The sequence below is a fragment of the Bufo bufo genome, chromosome 6 (assembly GCF_905171765.1).
Source record: "Bufo bufo chromosome 6, aBufBuf1.1, whole genome shotgun sequence".
Lineage (NCBI taxonomy): Eukaryota > Metazoa > Chordata > Amphibia > Anura > Bufonidae > Bufo > Bufo bufo.
Genome location: NC_053394.1, coordinates 174,173,333 through 174,188,264, shown reverse-complemented (window position 1 = coordinate 174,188,264; position 14,932 = coordinate 174,173,333). Strand labels below are relative to the sequence as shown.

The following is a 14,932-nucleotide window of genomic DNA, read 5'->3' as shown; positions in this document are numbered from 1 at the left end:
GTGGTGATCACCCCATATAGACTCCCTGATCACCCCCCTGTCATTGATTACCCCCCTGTAAAGCTCCATTCAGATGTCCGCATGATTTTTACGGATGCACTGATAGATGGATCGGATCCGCAAAACGCATCCGGACGTCTGAATGAAGCCTTACAGGGGAGTGATCAATGACTGTGGTGATCACCCCATATAGACTCCCTGATCACCCCCCTGTCATTGATTACCCCCCTGTAAAGCTCCATTCAGATGTCCGCATGATTTTTACGGATGCACTGATAGATGGATCGGATCCGCAAAACGCATCCGGACGTCTGAATGAAGCCTTACAGGGGCGTGATCAATGACTGTGGTGATCACCCCATATAGACTCCCTGATCACCCCCCTGTCATTGATTACCCCCCTGTAAAGCTCCATTCAGACGTCCGCATGATTTTTACGGATCCACTGATAGATGGATCGGATCCGCAAAACGCATCCGGACGTCTGAATGAAGCCTTACAGGGGCGTGATCAATGACTGTGGTGATCACCCCATATAGACTCCCTGATCACCCCCCTGTCATTGATCAACCCCCCTGTCATTGATCAACCCCCCTGTCATTGATCAACCCCCCTGTCATTGATCAACCCCCCTGTCATTGATCAACCCCCCTGTCATTGATCACCCCCCTGTCATTGATCACCCCTCTGTAAGGCTCCATTCAGATATTTTTTTGGCCCAAGTTAGCAGAATTTTTTTTTTTTTTTCTTACAAAGTCTCATATTCCACTAACTTGTGTCAAAAAATAAAATCTCACATGAACTCACCATACCCCTCACGGAATCCAAATGCGTAAAATTTTTTAGACATTTATATTCCAGACTTCTTCTCACGCTTTAGGGCCCCTAGAATGCCAGGGCAGTATAAATACCCCACATGTGACCCCATTTCGGAAAGAAGACACCCCCAGGTATTCCGTGAGGGGCATATTGAGTCCATGAAAGATTGAAATTTTTGTCCCAAGTTAGCGGAACGGGAGACTTTGTGAGAAAAAAAATTAAAAATATCAATTTCCGCTAACTTGTGGCAAAAAAAAAAATTTCTATGAACTCGCCATGCCCCTAATTGAATACCTTGGGGTGTCTTCTTTCCAAAATGGGGTCACATGTGGGGTATTTATACTGCCCTGGCATTCTAGGGGCCCCAAAGCGTGAGAAGAAGTCTGGTATCCAAATGTCTAAAAATGCCCTCCTAAAAGGAATTTGGGCACCTTTGCGCATCTAGGCTGCAAAAAAGTGTCACACATCTGGTATCGCCGTACTCAGGAGAAGTTGGGGAATGTGTTTTGGGGTGTCATTTTACATATACCCATGCTGGGTGAGAGAAATATCTTGGTCAAATGCCAACTTTGTATAAAAAAATGGGAAAAGTTGTCTTTTGCCAAGATATTTCTCTCACCCAGCATGGGTATATGTAAAATGACACCCCAAAACACATTCCCCAACTTCTCCTGAATACGGCGATACCACATGTGTGACACTTTTTTGCAGCCTAGGTGGGCAAAGGGGCCCATATTCCAAAGAGCACCTTTAGGATTTCACAGGTCATTTACCTACTTACCACACATTAGGGCCCCTGGAAAATGCCAGGGCAGTATAACTACCCCACAAGTGACCCCATTTTGGAAAGAAGACACCCCAAGGTATTCCGTGAGGGGCATGGCGAGTTCCTAGAATTTTTTATTTTTTGTCACAAGTTAGTGGAAAATGCTTATTTTTTTTTTTATTTTTTTTTTCATACAAAGTCTCATATTCCACTAACTTGTGACAAAAAATAAAAAGTTCCATGAACTCACTATGCCCATCAGCGAATACCTTGGGGTCTCTTCTTTCCAAAATGGGGTCACTTGTGGGGTAGTTATACTGCCCTGGCATTCTAGGGGCCCAAATGTGTGGTAAGGAGTTTGAAATCAAATTCTGTAAAAAATGACCTGTGAAATCCGAAAGGTGCTCTTTTGAATATGGGCCCCTTTGCCCACCTAGGCTGCAAAAAAGTGTCACACATCTGGTATCTCCGTAATCGGGAGAAGTTGGGGAATGTGTTTTGGGGTGTCATTTTACATATACCCATGCTGGGTGAGAGAAATATCTTGGCAAAAGACAACTTTTCCCATTTTTTTATACAAAGTTGGCATTTGACCAAGATATTTATCTCACCCAGCATGGGTATATGTAAAAAGACACCCCAAAACACATTCCTCAACTTCTCCTGAATACAGAGATACCAGATGTGTGACACTTTTTTGCAGCCTAGGTGGGCAAAGGGGCCCACATTCCAAAGAGCACCTTTCGGATTTCACAGGTCATTTACCTACTTACCACACATTTGGGCCCCTAGAATGCCAGGGCAGTATAACTACCCCACAAGTGACCCCATTTTGGAAAGAAGAGACCCCAAGGTATTCGCTGATGGGCATAGTGAGTTCATGGAAGTTTTTATTTTTTGTCACAAGTTTGTGGAATATGAGACTTTGTATGAAAAAAAAAAAAAAAAAAAAAAATCATCATTTTCCACTAACTTGTGACAAAAAATAAAAAATTCTAGGAACTCGCCATGCCCCTCACGGAATACCTTGGGGTGTCTTCTTTCCAAAATGGGGTCACTTGTGGGGTAGTTATACTGCCCTGGTATTCTAGGGGCCCAAATGTGTGGTAAGGAGTTTGAAATCAAATTCAGGAAAAAATGAGGAGTGAAATCCGAAAGGTGCTCTTTGGAATATGGGCCCCTTTGCCCACCTAGGCTGCAAAAAAGTGTCACACATCTGGTATCCCCGTACTCAGGAGAAGTTGAGGAATGTGTTTTGGGGTGTCTTTTTACATATACCCATGCTGGGTGAGATAAATATCTTGGTCAAATGACAACTTTGTATAAAAAAAATGGGAAAAGTTGTCTTTTGCCAAGATATTTCTCTCACCCAGCATGGGTATATATAAAATGACACCCCAAAACACATTCCCCACCTTCTCCTGAGTACGGAGATACCAGATGTGTGACACTTTTTTGCAGCCTAGGTGGGCAAAGGGGCCCATATTCCAAAGAGCACCTTTCGGATTTCACAGGTCATTTTTTACAGAATTTGATTTCAAACTCCTTACCACACATTTGGGCCCCTAGAATGCCAGGGCAGTATAACTACCCCACAAGTGACCCCATTTTGGAAAGAAGAGACCCCAAGGTATTCGCTGATGGGCATAGTGAGTTCATAGAACTTTTTATTTTTTGTCACAAGTTAGTGGAATATGAGACTTTGTAAGAAAAAAAAAAAAAAAAAATCATAATTTTCCGCTAACTTGTGACAAAAAATAAAAAGTTCTATGAACTCACTATGCCCATCAGCGAATACCTTAGGGTGTGTACTTTCAGAAATGGGGTCATTTGTGGGGTGTTTGTACTGTCTGGGCATTGTAGAACCTCAGGAAACATGACAGGTGCTCAGAAAGTCAGAGCTGCTTCAAAAAGCGGAAATTCACATTTTTGTACCATAGTTTGTAAACGCTATAACTTTTACCCAAACCATTTTTTTTTTACCCAAACATTTTTTTTTTATCAAAGACATGTAGAACTATAAATTTAGAGCAAAATTTCTATATGGATGTCGTTTTTTTTTGCAAAATTTTACAACTGAAAGTGAAAAATGTCATTTTTTTGCAAAAAAATCGTTAAATTTCGATTAATAACAAAAAAAGTAAAAATGTCAGCAGCAATGAAATACCACCAAATGAAAGCTCTATTAGTGAGAAGAAAAGGAGGTAAAATTCATTTGGGTGGTAAGTTGCATGACCGAGCAATAAACGGTGAAAGTAGTGTAGGTCAGAAGTGTAAAAAGTGGCCTGGTCTTTCAGGGTGTTTAAGCACTGGGGGCTGAAGTGGTTAAGATGGATAAATGCAAATGTGTTAACGATCCAGACAATTTCTGCTACATATGTGGCAAATACACTACTTATGATCAGCGCAAGAATCTGACAAAGTGAGTGCGTCTTGCAGCTTGGGATGCATTTGTGCTAGTAGTGCAGAACTTCCTTGGGAACAGACGAGCTGCCAACTATGCTGAATTAGTAGACAACATGCTTACAGCATATGAACAACTTGGCTGCCGAATGTTATTGAAAGTGCATTTCTCACATTCCCATCTTGATCTTTTCTCACCCAATTTGGGACACGTAAGTGACGAACATGGAGAGCAGTTCAATAAAGATATTTCTACAATGGAGAACAGGTATCAAGGCCACTTGAATCCCAACATGATGGGGGACTACTGCTGGTTTTTGCAACGGGAAAATATGACCGTTCACAAACGCAAAAGCAGATGCCTGAAGCACTTTTAACAGTACTGGGCCTTGCTCAAGTAAGACTTTTAAACTGAAAAACTAGACTTTTTTAAATTTTGTTATTCCATTACATCTTCATACACTGTTTACTACGCAAACTTTAATGTAGATCGGGTAATTGTTGGAGTAAAACTCGTTCAGTTTAAAATTATTCAATGCCTTCCAAGTGCTTAATTTATTTAGGCATTCTTATGCATAGCAAACTTTTGTGATGTGTTACAACAAATCTGACTTCGGATTTGTAATCCGCACACTCGATTTAGTATAGGACATATGGTTTTTGCCCAGTAGTAGACGAAAAGTTTTTTTTTGTTGCGTGGTGTTATAGATCGTTCTAACTACTGTACTTTGTCCTAAAGTCTACAATTATTTCATTCAGCATAGATTTTTTTGCTAGTCCACTCTGGATTTAGAAACCACATTTTGAATGATACATCTCCTCATATTAGCAGATCATATTTAGTAGGAACAGAAGTAACCAGTCACCTGACAAAACCACAAGACATCTACACAGTACATTCAAAGTCTGCCAATGATGACAGCTGCTTTGAACAGCTTCTTGGCTTAACCCTTAGGATACTGGAGGTTTTTTCATTTTTGCGTTTTAATTTTTCTTCCCTATCTTCCTTGAGCCATAACTTTCTTATATTTCCGTTCACATAGCTGTATGAGGGCTTATTTTTGTGGGACAAGTTGTACTTTCTATTGCCACCATTTATTATGGCATACAATGTAGTGAGAAGCGGTAAAAAAAATTCCAAATGGGGTGGAATTGGGAAAAAACGCAATTTCTCCAACGTATTACGCATTCCGTTTGTGGCAAAACTGAACTGTGCCTTTCATTCTCTGGGTCAGTACTAGATATGAGCGAATCGAAGCTGATGAAGTGGAATTTGATCCGATTTCAGGAAAAATTTAATTCTCACCGAAGTTGAATTCTCTCACGCTTCGTGGTAACGAATCGTATTTTATCTAGCATTCTAAAATGGCTGCTACACATGTGAGGACATGGAGCAAAGAACACTAGGAAGGCGGGATCACCCATAATGCCATTCATGCAGCCAATCAGCAGCCAGCCAGCCCTGTGATGTCACAGTCCTATAAATAGCGTCAGCCATCTTAGATTCTGCCATTCACCAGCGTACTTAGTGCAGGGAGAGACGTCAGCAGGCGCTAGGGACAGTGATAGGAAAGACTTGATTGTGGTGAAAAAACAATTTATAAGTGCAGGGAAAGGATAGGGAGAATCATTCCACAGCATTTATGTAGAACAGGTTTCAGTAGGAGAAGTTAAAGACTGGGTAATAGGAACAATCCTATTACCACTTGCTGCACTGACTGGGGATCCAAATTGCCATTATACAGCTCTGTCTTGTTATTGGGGTGCAAGTGCTGTTTGATACAGCCATTAACAGGGTTTATTACAAGGGAATATTTCTACAGTACGTCTTATTTGCCCTTGTGCGGTGCAGTTATACCGTATGTTGTAAAGCCCTTTTTGCAGTGTATTAGTGGCAAAAGATAAATATATTTGCCTTTGTGCCCTTCTAAAGCCCAGTTTGCCGTGTATTAGTGGCAAAATAAAAATATATTCGCCATTCAGCATTGCACTTTGTTGAAAAGCCTTTTGTGTTGTGTAAAAGTAGAAAAAAATTAGGGCCTAATTGCCGTTCAGCAGTGCAGTGATATAGTCTAAATCCCAGTTTGCTGTGTATTAGTGGCGAAATAAAACTATATTCGCCGTTCAGCGTTGCACTTTTTTGTTGAAAATCCTTTTGTGTTGTGTAAAAGTAAAAAAAAAATTAGGGCCTTATTGCCGTTCAGCGGTGCAGTGATATATTCTAAAGCCCTGTTTGCCATGTATTAGTGGCAAAAGAAAAAATATTTGATCTAACATTTGATTAATTGATCTAACAGCCGTTGTGTGGTGAAGTGAGAAAATTATAGACTTTTTTGGGGTGTTTTAATTTCCTTTTTATTTATTTATCTGATCTAACAGTATGTCAGACAGAGAAGTGCCAGGCCCTGCACGGGGGAGTGGCAGAGGCCTAAATGTTTCTGGCACAGGCAGAGGTCGCAGCAGAAGAGTGAGGGGGCGTGGCAGCAGGGGTCGCAGCGAGAGGCCTGAGCTGCCGGTGTCATCTAGTGGTCGTGTCTTGACCAGAAACCCAGCGGTTCTTGAATGGTTGACTTGGTCATCCACTTCATCCCAAGTGACATCAGACACCCCCAGCCAAGAGTCGGTGGGTTCGTCAGACACAACCCTTAGTTGGCATGGCCCCGGAGCAGGCCCCGTGCCCCCACCTGTCCTGAATCTTCCTCTGTCACTTTCAGTTCCCTCAGCGTGAGAAGTATTATATTCCCTTCCACTTTTCAGCGAGGACGAGCTACTAGAGGACAGTCAGCAGCTACTGCCCAGCCAAGATCTGGAAGAGACATCCACCGCTTCCTCCACTACGTGGGCAAGTAGTGATGAGGAGAGTGGCATGGGAGCTGGTGTTACGAGTGGTCAGGCTCCTGACCCAGAGATCGTTGACGAGGACATCAGTGAGGTGCAGACAGTACTCTATGATGATGATGTAGCTGATCTCACTTAGGAGCCGGGTGACGAAGGGGCTTCATCATCATTGGGAGAATAGAGTGGCAGCTTGCCCGCGAGCCAGCAAGTCGCTAGCGTGGCCGGGAGTCAGCAGGGTGGGAGGTCGGGAGCCAAATGTGCCCGGGGTAGACCACCTGCTTCGCAGGAGCCTATCTGTCCGGAAAGAAGTGGTGCAGGGGTTTGCAGAAGCAGCGTCGGTGGCAGTCAGTCAGCTCGGAGTGTTGGGGGTAAAATCACGTACTCGGCTGTGTGGCAGTTTTTTGTTAAGCCGTCCGAGGAGGTGAACATGGCCATATGTAGAATCTGTGGGCAGATGGTGAAGAGTGGCCAGGGTGCCAATGTTGGCACTACGGCCCTGCGTCAACATATGCAGCTTCACCATAAAGTGGCATGGAAGAACATTGGCTCCGATCTGGTGGTCCAGTCTACTGCAGCAACTGCTGCATCACCCAGTGGCACGCCGCACCTGGTTTCAGGCAGTCAAGGCTTCACCACCTCAGCTGAAAGGAGCTGTCTGTCTTTCCCTTCATCTGCTGGTCCTGATGCTCCTGCTCCTCACCCTCCTACTCCTTGTCAGTCATTCCGTCAGCAATCGATCACCGAAGTGATTGCCAAGAGACAACAGTATGCGTGCACGCATCCAACGGCGCAGATGCTGAACGTGCTCCTGTCCAAGTTGCTGGTACTGCAGTTCCTCCCTTTCCAAGTGGTGGACTCTGCACCTTTCAGAGAACTGATGGCTTGTTCCGAGCCGAGGTGGAGAGTCCCAAGCAGTCATTTCTTTGCCATAAAGGCAGTACCAGCCCTGCACACACATGTAGAACAGAAGCTGGGCCAGTCCTTGAGCCTGTCGGTTTCTGCCAAAGTGCATGGCAGCGCCGGTGTGTGGAGCTGTAACTACAGTCAGGGACAATACATGTTCTTTACGGGCCACTGGGTGAATGTGGTTCCTGCACAGCTACACCAGCAACTTGGCCAGGTGACGCTGCTTCCACCTCCACGTTTCCACGCCGTTGGTCCTGCGACAATGTCCGCCTCTGCCTCCTCATTCTCCACCATGTTCTCAGCCTCCACTGCAGGGAAAATTCACAGGGGCCCTCCAGCATACCACATGTGCAGGGCACGGCGGTGTCACGCTGTTCTGCACTTCGTTTGCCTGGGCGAACGGAGTCATACAGGGAAGGAACTGCTCCGTGTCCTTCACCAAGAAATCGAATCCTGGCTTTCTCCACAACTCAATATCGTAACCATGGTGGCCGACAACGGGAAGAACCATGGTGTCGGCTCTGCGTCAAGGAGGGCCCAGCCATGCGCCCTGTATGGCACACGTGTCCAATCTGGTTGTCAAGCGGTTCCTGAAGTCTTCCACCCATCTGCAAGACATCCTAAAAATGTCCAGGAAACTTTGCATGCACTTCAGCCACTCGTACACAGCAAAGCACACTCTCCTTGAGCTGCAGCGGCAGAACGGCACCCCCCAACATAGGCTGATATGCGACGTTTCCACCCGTTGGAATTCCACCCTCCATATGTTGGAGCAGAGAAAGTCCATAAACAATTTCTTGATAATCCAAGCAGACAGGAGTACTCGCCTGTGTAACTTCGATGTCAGCCAGTGGCAGTTCATGCGTGACACCTTCTATTTGCTCAGGCCCTTTGAGGCGGCCACGTTATTTGTCAGTCGCCAGGACTATGGGCTGAACGATGTCATTCCACTGCTTCATGTCCTGGAACAGATTCTGGTAAATATGGCTGGTCAGGGGACTGGAGACGTGGCGCCTAGATCTCACGGCCACATGAGCACTGTGGGGGCTGAACTGGAGGAGGAGGACATTGGAGCACAAGCAATGTGTAGCGAAATGGTTGGTTTTTCTACACAGGTGACAGGAGAGGAGGAGCAGGAGCAGCAAATGGCCCGCTGCATGCTCACTTGCTTGGGTAGTGACAGCCGAATTGTCATCATTCGGTGACTTCTGGCTCTCCACCTTGTTAAAACCTCGCTACTGGTCCAAAATGGGGGGCCTTTTTCCACCCGCTAAGAGGGAGGACAAACTGAACTACTATAGAGATATCCTATGTAGCCAGTTGTCCGTTGCCTATCTGCGCCATTGTCCATCCTCTCGCAGCTCTGACCGGGGGGGCCCTCTGCACTCACATTCCACTGCCATGGCTGCTGGGGTGGGATGGGGTGGCAGAAGCAGTACCAGCTCCATCAGCAGCAGCCTGAGTCTAGAATCGCTGATGAGTAGCTTTCTTCACCCGCCTAGTGAAGAAACTACTGACCAGCAGCTAGACATAGAGCAGAACCTGAACCAGCAGGTGGTGGCATACTTGGAGTGCACCCTGCCAGCAGTCATTGAAGATCCGCTGGATTTGTGGCCGCAACTGGCCAAGTTTGCCCTGGAAAAGCTGTCCTGCCCAGCCAGTAATGTGGCATCAGAGCTGGTGTTTAGTGTGGCGGGGGGCCATAGTTACCCCAACGAGAACTCGCCTGTCCACCCAAAATGTGGAAAACTGTCCTTTGTCAAGATGAATTAGGCATGGATCAGCCAGGATTTCCACCCACCAATGCCTGATGCATCAGATTAGATCATCCATGCTGCCTCATCCAAACCTTGACAAAAGACACCGGTTTCTTCTGGCTACCTGCCTCAGCTCTTATTCTGATGCTGCCACCCGCCTGATGCCACACACCTGATCACCAAGTGCTGGTTCTTACACCCACCATCGTCAGCGGGTACTGTTATTGCCACCCACCTCCACACTCTGTCACTGGGTCACTATGTGGTCTCCTGATGCTGCTGCTACCTCAACACTATGTCGCCTTGCCACTCTGTGACCTCCTCATACTGCTGCTGCCACCTCCACAATGTCACCTTGTCACTCTGTGGTCTCCTAATGCTGCTGCTACCTCCACAATATGTCACCTTGCTACTCTGTGGCCTCCTCATGCTGCTGCCAACTCCACACTGTCATTGTGTCACTTTGTGGCCTCCTCCTGATGCTGCTGCCACCTCCACACTCTGTAAATGTGCAGCTCTGTCGCCTCCTGATGCTGCCGCCTCCTCTACACTGGCATTGTGCAACTCTGTGGCCTCCTCCTGATTCTGCCGCCACCTCCAGACTCTGTCATTGGGCCACTCTGTGGTCTTCTTATGCTGCTTCCACCTCACCACTATGTCATTGTGCCACTCTGTGGCCTCCTGATGCTGCCGCCACCTCCACACTCTGTCATTGTGCCACTCTGTGGCCTCCTCATGCTACTGCCACCTCCATACTGTCACCTTGCCACTCTGTGGTCTCCTGATGCTGCTGCCACCTCCACACTGTCATTGTGCAGCTCTGTGGCCTCCTGATGCTGCCTCCACCTCCAGACTCTGTCATTTGGCCACTCTGTGGTCTCCTCATGCTGCTTCCACCTCAACTCTATGTCATAGGGCCACTCTGTGGACTTCTCATGCTGTTCCCACCCTCCCCACTTCATGACTGGGCCACTATTTTGCCTTTTGGCCTGGCTGACATCACCATTATTTGACCCTTCTTCTGATCAGTCAGAAGGAAAGAAAAATGAGACACAACGGATCCTGTCTGTGTAGCAGCTGTAAGGCCTGTATGGTCCCATTAGAATTGGCTTGTGATTTGGTAGCCAAAAGCAGGAGTCGGTACAAAACGCAGAAGACATGCAAATATTCCATTCACGTGTCATCTCTGTTTTGGATCCACTCCTGTTTTTTTTTTGGCATTAACAATACTGATGGATTACTGACCAAATGCTGAGTGAGTGAATGCGGATGCTCCACAGACAGGATCAGTTTTTTGTGGGTTATTTTTCTGACCGATCAAAGGAAGGGCAAAATAATCCGTGACGTCAACACAAACTTACTGCTGACACCCTCTCCACATTAATTTTGAATGGCCCCCATTTCTCAGTTCTATTGTTTGCATGTGAAATGTTGTGCAGCCATGCTTTTATTAGTACCCTCTTCACTCTGTCGGGAGGCTGTACTTGTATAAGCGTTTAATAGAACAGGTTCTGTAGACATCTATGTGGAATCAGCGGTGTAAAAGGAGTACAGACGGTAAAAGGACGACGGTGTAAAAGGAGTACGGTTTTTCTTGGCGCTAACATCGACCTGTAAGGCGAATGCACACGGCCGTGTTCCGCGGCCGAGAGCGGTCCGTGGTATGCCGGGCTGGAGTCCTGTTTAGAGCAGGAGCGCAGGGTGTCATTGGTTGCTATGACGCCGTGCGCTTCATGCCGCCGCTGCACTACAGTAATACACTATACCAGTGTATTACTGTAGTGCAGCGGCGGCATGAAGCGCACGGCGTCATAGCAACCAATGGCGCAGTGCGCTCCTGCTCTGAACAGGAATCCAGCCCGGCATACCACGGACCGCTCTCGGCCGCGGAACACGGCCGTGTGCATTCGGCCTAAGGCTGAGTTCATACTTTGGCCCCGTGACTGCCCAAATAAGTGAAGTGTGCAGTGATGCTAAGGCCTCTTTCACAGGGGCGTTGCGGGAAAAGGTGCGGGTGCGTTGCGGGAACTTGCACGATTTTTCCGCGTGAGTGCAAAACATTGTAATGCGTTTTGCACGTGCGTGAGAAAAATCGGCATGTTTGGTACCCAAACCCGAACTTCTTCACAGAATTCGGGCTTGGGATCGGTGTTCTGTAGATTGTATTTTCCTTTATAACATGGTTATAAGGGAAAATAATAGCATTCTGAATACAGAATGCATAGTACAATAGGGCTGGAGGGGTTAAAAAATTTTTTAAAAAAATTTAACTCACCTTAATCCACTTGATCGCGCAGCCCGGCTTCTCTTCTGTCTTCTTCTTTGCTGTGTGCAGGAAAAGGACCTGTGGTGACGTCACTCCGGTCATCACATGGTCCGTCACATGATCTTTTACCATGGTGATGGATCATGTGATGACCGGAGTGACGTCACCACAGGTTCTTTTCCTGCACACAGCAAAGAAGAAGACAGAAGAGAAGCCGGGCTGCGTGATCAAGTGGATTAAGGTGAGTTAAATTATTATTATTATTTTTTAACCCCTCCAGCCCTATTTTACTTAGCATTCTGTATTCAGAATGCTATTATTTTCCCTTATAACCATTTCGGTGAACCGGCGAATCGATTATTTTTTAAAAAATTAGCTCATCTCTAGTCAGTACGATTACAACAATATCCCACATACACTCACCTAAAGAATTATTAGGAACACCATACTAATACGGTGTTGGACCCCCTTTTGCCTTCAGAACTGCCTTAATTCTACGTGGCATTGATTCAACAAGGTGCTGATAGCATTCTTTAGAAATGTTGGCCCATATTGATAGGATAGCATCTTGCAGTTGATGGAGATTTGAGGGATGCACATCCAGGGCACGAAGCTCCCGTTCCACCACATCCCAAAGATGCTCTATTGGGTTGAGATCTGGTGACTGTGAGGGTCATTTTAGTACAGTGAACTCATTGTCATGTTCAAGAAACCAATTTGAAATGATTCAAGCTTTTTGACATGGTGCATTATCCTGAGATGAGTGGTACCCGGTGGGGTCTTCTGTGTTGTAGCCCATCCGCCTCAAGGTTGTGCGTGTTGTGGCTTCACAAATGCTTTGCTGCATACCTCGGTTGTAACGAGTGGTTATTTCAGTCAACGTTGCTCTTCTATCTGCTTGAATGAGTCGGCCCATTCTCCTCTGACCTCTATCATCAACAAGGCATTTTCGCCCACAGGACTGCCGCATACTGGATGTTTTTCCCTTTTCGCACCATTCTTTGTAAACCCTAGAAATGGTTGTGCGTGAAAATCCCAGTAACTGAGCAGATTGTGAAATACTCAGACCGGCCCGTCTGGCACCAACAACCATGCCACGCTCAAAATTGCTTAAATCACCTTTCTTTCCCATTCTGACATTCAGTTTGGAGTTCAGGAGATTGTCTTGACCAGGACCACACCCCTAAATGCATTGAAGCAACTGCCATGTGATTGGTTAACTAGATAATTGCATTAATGAGAAATAGAACAGGTGTTCCTAATAATTCTTTAGGTGAGTGTATATAGTTTTTTTTACCTATGACCTGTATAACTTTTTTTATGGTTATATCTACTGAACTGTGTGTGGGCTCATTTTTTGCAGGACAATCTGTAGTTTTTATTGATACCATTTTGGAGTGTGTGTGACTTTTTGATCACATTGACTTAAATTTTTTTGGGTAAGAGAAGCAATGACAAAATGGCAAATTGGCTATTTTGACCCTTTTTTCCGTTACGCCATTCGCTGTTTTGGAAAATATTTTTATATTTAATAGTACGGGCGTTTTTGGTCTCAGTGATACCCATGGTATTTTTTATTATATGGAAAGGGGGATGAGTTAAACTTTTTTTTATTTTATATATTTTTAACAGTCTTCTTTACTTTTTTTAATGATTTTGAAGCTCGTATTTGATCCAAATTTTTTTTTTTTATTCTGAACAATCATGGATTTTTTAAAGATTGCCCATTTCTTATGTTGGCCTGCCACCTGGTGGCCAAAATAAGAATTGCAGCTTCAATGCCCTCAGCCTCTTTCGCAAGGCTGGGTGTATTGAAATCAATTGCCGACATCCTCACTGGCCGCAGAGGATGCCGATAAGAAGCGCGAGCTTCCGTTTTTTTTCACCCTTTAAATGCCATGATCTCACTTGATTGCGGCAACTAAAGGCTTTAATTACTGTGATTGGCATTATTGCCAGTCGCAGTAATTAGCCACAGGTCTCTGCTGTTTGAAACAGCGGAGACCTGCAGGCCATGCCGCCTACTGCACGTGCGAGCGGGCGCCATGTTTGCCTATCACTCCAGCGCCGTAGATGTACGGTGCTGGTAGTGAAAGGGTTAAAGGGGTTCTCTGAGAATGATGCCAGCAACCTGTCTTAAAATGTGAGCAGGACTAGTTGTCTAGATTTGCAGAGCTGCCTAGGAAGGTGAGGGAGCGGGGCCTCATTACACCTTTTTTTTAATTTATTTTTATAGATAGTAATGAAGTGATTCTACCTATAACAAAGTTAATACAATAGTGCCATACTCACTATAGACAATATACTGGTGCTACTGCTATGCTCATTGTAAATGTGAAATTCTTGGCAAATGCATTTTGCACAAAATTATTTGTGCCTGTTCACCAACGACAAGGTGATTTCTTTAGGACAGGAGCCTACACTAAATACTACCTTCTCTGGTGCCATACTGGCCTCCATTAAATTCAGGGAATGCAGGTCCCACATGTATGCTGAGCCCACACCGTATTATACCCCTTTCGGTATAATACGGTGTGGCCTCAGCATACAATCGTGCCACTACATCATATGCAATATTAAATGGTGTCATTAGAAAATACAACTAGTCCTGCAAAAATTTTTTTTTTAAAAAAAGCCCTATGGCTATGTGAATGGAAAAACTAAAAACTTATGGCTCCGGGAAGGCCGGGAATAGAAAATCGAAATGCAAAAATGGAAAATCACAGGGTCTTGAAGGGGTTATTGTTCTCCTAGTTGGCACTTTTATTAGACTTACTTTTTTGCATACATATTAGTTTGGATTCAAAACAAAACGTTTTTTTAACTTGGTTTGGGACTTTGAGTCCTTGCAGGACTATTTATTGCACAAATCAAGGGGCTTTTCTGAGAACAGTCATTTTCTTCATTGTTTGTGAGATTATAGTTAGGGATGAGCAAATGGACTTCGGATGAAACATCTGAAGTTGAATTGCATAAAACTTTGTTTCAATACTGCACAGAGCGAATGTATTGGCTCCGATGAGCCGAAGTTATTACTTCGCGAAATCTCACGAGACTTTGCATAATAACTTCAGAAATTGATTTATACTGTAAAAACACATTTCCCAAACTCTGGTTCGTTTCCAAGGTACCACAGCCTTAGTTCGGAAAATGTTGTTTTACAGTATAAATCAATTT

General features: G+C 45.1%; 1 protein-coding gene across 1 annotated transcript in view; it reads left to right on the top strand.

Annotated features, from left to right (window-relative positions):
• Window positions 1–4,362: 4,362 nt before the first annotated feature.
• Window positions 4,363–14,932, top strand: part of LOC121006075 (zinc finger protein 436-like) — a 55,794-nt gene continuing 45,224 nt past the window's right edge. Inside the window, exon 1 of the mRNA XM_040438973.1 lies at window positions 4,363–4,385. The gene's annotated coding sequence lies outside the window, so the exon portion shown is untranslated. The remainder of the gene's footprint in view (window positions 4,386–14,932) is intronic.